The sequence below is a fragment of the Giraffa tippelskirchi genome, chromosome 2, assembly GCF_054371585.1.
Source record: "Giraffa tippelskirchi isolate mGirTip1 chromosome 2, T2T-mGirTip1v1.2.pri, whole genome shotgun sequence".
Classification (NCBI taxonomy): domain Eukaryota; kingdom Metazoa; phylum Chordata; class Mammalia; order Artiodactyla; family Giraffidae; genus Giraffa; species Giraffa tippelskirchi.
The window spans coordinates 194646300-194652612 of NC_137276.1; positions in this window are offsets into that span (position 1 = coordinate 194646300).

Sequence of the window (6313 nt, forward strand, 5' to 3'; positions counted from 1 at the left end):
TTGAAAGTTTTAAACAGATGGCAAGATACTGTGACAAAACACTTTTTAATTGAATACTAAAAAACCCTCTTTGGGTAAATAATATGTGTTGCACAGTTAGGTTTCAGTGTGATTTTCCCAGAGTCCAGCCAGCAAAAGGGTGTACAACTATGTGAATTATACTCGCTGATCATTCCAACCCTTTGTGCATATTTACAAATTCCCACTCCCTTCACACCACAGCTGGTGCTTGTTTCCACCACTGAGTTTTAAATAATTCAGTGGAATTCTTGAGAAACAGGGAATGTTTTGCATAATTTTGAAGCTTGATTACTATTTGCACCAAATGCTGCTGATCAGCAAGATTGCCTCAATGGGAATAGGGAAGATTCCCTTTGAATTGAAATTCAAAACAAATTCATTATACTAAAAACTTGTAAAGGAAGACTCATTGTAATATCATTTTGAATTTAATACAGGAAAATTATGGAGGTAGATCACGATACAGTACGGGAAAGAGATCTATTTGGTGGACTTTGTTTCAGAACCATTAACAGGGAATAACACTCCCTGTGGCAGTTATACTGAAGCTTAGCATTTATATATGATGAGGATGTGTCATTAAACAAGGATTGATATTAATAAAATTCTGTGAAATTATGATCTTGTATATGTACAAATCCACAATGAAAATATATGAGACTGTGTTGAATATCCCAGACTGAGCAAATAATTTGATCTGCTGAATTAAAGAAAGATAAGTACAAAAAACCCTTAGCATTTATTTGTCTTATGGCCTTACTCATTGACTTGTGAGATTTTTCTCTGTCTCCCTATCCTACCCCAGGAATTGTTATTACCTTAAAAATTTTATTATTATGCAAAAAATAATAAGCTCTCCATTTCAATGGTTTTTATATAAATTTTTATTTATGCAGAACTCAGTTCTTTAGAAATGAAACACAAATAAAGCACAAGATTCATAAGTGGTATAGAGGACTACTTGGTTTAGAAATAGATGATTTCCTCCTTTTTTTTTCAGTTGAAGTATAATTGATTTACAGTGTTATGTTAATGCTGTACAGAAAAGTGATTCAACTATACATACATATAACTATATATATTTTCTTTTTTAATATATTCCGTTCCATGATGGTTTATCATAGGGTAGTGAATATAGTTCTCTGTACCATAAAATGGGACCTTGTTGTTAATTCATTCTGTGTATAGAAGCTGACATATGCTAACTCCAACCTCCCACTCCATTCCTCCTCTAGTTCCTTCCCCCTGGCAACCACAAGGCTGTTCTCTATGTCTGTGAGTCTGTTTCTGGTTTGCAGATAGGTTCGTTTGTGTCATATTTTAGATCTAACATATAAGTAATATCATATGGTATTTGTCTTTCTCTGACTTACTTCACTTAGTAGGATAGTCTCTAGTGGATCCATGCTGTTGCAAATGACATTATCTCATCATTTTTTTTGTCTAAATAGTATTCCATTGTATACGTGTACTACATTTTCTTTATCCGTTTATCTGAGGATGGACATTTAGGTTGTTTCCATGTCTTGGCTATTGTGTATAGTGATGCTGTGAACATAAGGGAGAATATATCTTTTTTATTTATAGTTTTGTCTGGATAAATGCCCAGGAGTGGGATTGCTCGATCGTATAGTAATTCTGTTTTTAGTTTTCTAAGGAACCCCGATACAGTTTTCTACAGTGGCTGCAACAACTTACATTCCCAACAGTTTTTAGGAGGGTCTTTTTCTCCACACCTTCTTCAGCATTTGTTATTTGTAGACTTTTTAATGATGGCCATGCTGACTGGTGTGAGGTGGTACCTCATTGCAGTTTTGAGTTGCATTTCTCTAATAATTGGTGACGTTGAGCATCTTTTCATGTGCCTATTCATCTTTATGTCTTCTTTGGAGAAAGATCTCTTTAGATCTTTTGCCTCTTTTTGGACGGGGTTGTTTGTTTTTTTTTTGTTGTTGAGTTGTATGAGCTGTTTGTATATATTGGAAATTAAGCTCTTGTCAGTCACATTGTTTGCAAATATTTTCTCCCATTCTGAGGGTTGTCTTTTAATTTTGTCTATTATTTCTTTTGCTGTACAAAAGCCTGTAAGTTTGATTTGGTCCCATTTGTTTATTTTTGTTTTTATTTCTATTGCCTTATGAGACTCACCTAAGAAAACATCAGTGTAATTTTATGTCGGAGAATGTTTTTCCTATGTTCTCTTCTAGGAGTTTTATTGTATCGTGTCTTGTATTTAAGTCTTTAAGCTGTTCTGAGTTTATTTTTGTGTATGGTGAGTGGGTATGTTCTAACTTTCTTGAGTTACATGTGGCATTTCAACTTTCCCAGCACCATTTGCTGAAGAGAGTGTCTTTTCTCCATTGTTCATTTTTGCCTCATTTGTCAAAGATTAATTGACCATAGGTGTGTGAGTTTATATCTGGGCTCTCTCTTCTGTTCTTTTAATCCATATGTCTGTTTTTGTGCCAGTACCATGCTGTCTTGATTACTGTAGATTTGTAGTATTGTTTGACGTCTGGGAGGGTTATGTTTCCTTCTTTGTCCTTCTTTCTAGTATTGTTTTGGCAATTTTAGGTCTTTCATGGTTCCATATGAATTTAAGATTATTTTTTTTAGTTCTCTGAAAAATATAACGAGTAATTGTATAAGGGTCACATTAAATGTGTAGACTGCTTTGGGTAGCATGGCCATTTTAACAGTATTAATTCTTCCAGTCCAACAGCATGAGATATCTTTCCATTTCTTTGAATCATGTTCAAAGAAATAGATGATTTCTAATATAAAACAACGTGAGAAATTATTTGAAGCATACTAAGAGAGTGCTTTAGTTCAGTTGCTCAGTCATGTCCGACTTTTTGTGACCCCATGAAGTACAGCATGCCAGGCCTCCCTGTCCATCATCAACTCCCGGAGTTTACCCAAACTCATGTCCATTGAATTGGCGATGCCATCCAACCATCTCATCCTCTGTCATCCCCTTCTCCTCCTGCCCTCAATCTTTCCCAGCATCAGGGTCTTTTCAAATGAGTCAGTTCTTCACATAAGGTGGCCAAAGTATTGGAGTTTCAGCTTCAACATCAGCCCTTCCAGTGAACACCCAGGACTGATCTCCTTTAGGATGGACTGGTTGGATCTCCTTGCAGTCCAAGGGACTCTCAAGAGTCTTCTCCAACACTACAGTTCAAAAGCATCAATTCTTTGGCTCTCAGCTTTCTGTATAGTCCAACTCTCACATCCATACATGACTACGGAACAACCATAGCCTTGACTAGACAGACCTTTGTTGACAAAGTAGTGTCTCTGCTTTTTAATATGCTGTCTAGTTACTTCAGACCCAGAAATTAAAGGCAACTAGAGCAAAGAAATAGGAAAGTTAAGGAAAGAAATAAGCTAAACATCCTCTTTAAACTATTAGAATTGGAGGATGAACTAATTCTATGTCTTATGTACATGGTCAAAAAAGACTGGGACTGGATTTGAGGATGGTAGAAAAAAAAAATTCCAGACTCAGCTCTACTTACAGGCTTGTCAAGCATCAGAAAGAATATAGCATTCATGAGGGGGAACAGATTTCTTGGATCTGCCTTCTGTCTTGCAAACGAATGTGCCAATAGTCAGCAAGTCATGCAAAGTAGGTAGACTAACAAGTCTGAGGAACTCTGAACATGTGGCTACTTTCACATCAACTGGAATGGTAAGGTCACCACACATGCAAAAAAAAAAAAATCTATGCTGTATAAAGTGATAATTCTGCTATTTAGGAAATCTTGTCAAAAAAAAAAAAACCACAACAAAACACGTAGATATCTGAGGAATTTGAGTCATGAAATTCTTGAAGCTCTATGCTTAGACAGTCCTTCTTCTAATGCATCTGAAAGACACTTTATACCACTTCCTGTTATCTAAGCCTCCCCTCCAATAACTATAAATACCCGATTTAAATCTGTGTAGGGCTTTCACCCAATGGCTCAAGAGGTGAGGAATCCACCTGCAATGCAGGAAACATAGGAGATGTGTGTTTGATCCCTGGGTCTGGAAGATCCCCTGGAGGAGGAAATAGCAACCCACTCCAGCATTCTTGCTTGGAAAATCCCATGGACAGAGGTGCCTGGCGGGATACAGTCCATGGGGTTGCAAAGAGTCGGAGATGACTGAGCACACGTGCATGAAGGGCTTTTATAGCGAAGACAAGGTGATGGTCTGCATACCACCTTTCTGTCAGCGTATAATTTGTTAGACCTATTCCATATGAATGTGAAAGTCTTCATGAATGTCACATGAAGGGAGGAATGATTAATAACATTCAGTGATGAATTCCAAGCAATACCTGAAAGAGGAAGTACTCACTAATACTTGTTGAATAAGAAAATAAAAGGATGGAAGTATTACTTGATCTCTGACACATTTAAGTAGATGTAATAAACAATATTATAGCATGATTTTCTTATTTTGGCTTTTACAAGAAAATAAAGAAGGTAGTATTCTATTTGAGGTAGTAGCACTTCAGTCATTGCATTGTCATTCAGACAAAAAAACATCTGGGCCTTCCAAAGTCTTACTGAAGCCTGTGCATAAGGAATTAAAGAAGCAGTAACTGGTGAAATTTTAATGCAGATAATATAAGGGTGATGCATTAAGTAAAAGGAATCAGAAGATGGCTCATATTTTTTCTTTCTTTTTAAAAATTTGTTGGTATACAATTTTGTTTTCTTGTTTTCAAATATTTATTTATTTGGCTGTACCAGGTCTTAGTTGCAGCATGTGGGATCTAGTTCCCTGACCAAGGATTGGAACCCCAGGCCCTCTGCATTGGAAGCATGAGTCTTAGCCAGTGGACCACCAAGAAAGTTCTCATATTTTTTTTTCCAAATGAGAAAATCTATGGTTTTTCCTCTTAGCATTTAGACTTTTTAAAATTTCCTATTTATTTATTTGACTACATCAGGTCTTAGTTGTGTCATGCGAGAGCTTTCATTTCTGTGCACAGACTCTAGTTGTGGGGCGCTGGCTCAGTAGTTGTGGCATGAAGGCTTAGTTGCACTGAGACATGTGGGATCTTAGTTCCCTGACCAGGGGTCAAACTCATGTCCCCTACATTGCAAGGCAGACTCTTAACCACTTGACCACCAAGGAAGTCCCTAGAGTTTTAAAGAGGAAAAATACTGTCTACATTTGAAACTTTAATTTGTGGAGTTTACAGTCAGAATGATCTTGTTCCTTTTCTTCCTTATCCCTGGAAACCACATATTGACAGTCACTAGAGAGCATGCCTAATCTGAGTAATTTCTTTCTGAATTTGGGGCTGAATTGTGCTTATATTTTATTTGAAGCAAACTTCTCATCCCACTTAGAGTATCTGACTACAAAGCCTTTGGATACTGAGGTTGAATTTAGAGATTTTCTGCTTCTGATTTTTAGGAACATTCTTAACCTATTTTTTTTGCTTCTGGGGAGAATGGGTGATTGAGTGATCCCCATCATGAGCACCACAAAATGATTTATGTGACTCAATGGGCCTGTGTTTTAATAAGCATAGTTATGATCAAGTAAAAAGAAAGCAATTAGAACAATACTGGATTTCCCTAGCTCCTTTTGCTTTCTAGGAAGCACGTAGAAAATAAGTCATGAACTAATTTTCTGTCTCTCCTATGCTGTGGGAACATGTGCTGGACCCTAGGATAATAGAGTATATGCCAAATCCTCATTTGTTTCTCTACCAGATATCTCAGGTATGGTTGTACTGTGGGAGAAAAGGAAAATAAGTGGGGAAATTTATCTTTTAGAGAAAGCCTTTCATTTAAAACTCTGTAATGGTAGCTCTTTTTAAAAGAAATGATGTAAAAACCTTATTACTATCTACTAGTTTCAAATCACAGCTGAAAGGAAATGTTGGGTGTGAGAAATCTGGGCAAATGAATGCACATTAAATGGGTTTGAAAAAACAACTGGGAATAGTAATAAAATGCTTATTTTTAAATGTATCGTATAAATACATTACTTACATTATATAGACCAGCACATTAACAATTTTCTAATCAAGTTGTAGTCCAGTGAAAAGAGCTTGGATCAGACCATGAAGCAATCTTGGGAAGAAAAGAGCTGTACTCTTATTCCAGATCTGCCATCAACTAACTCTTTGACTTAAAGCAGATCCAAATTACCTGAGATACAATACCTTTATTTATAAGATTTGGGACATGACATTTATCTCACATTGGCATCAAATGACATGAATGCTTCTGAAACTATCTATGCAGTCAGGAGTGTTACATATTTCAAAACACAAAAAAGA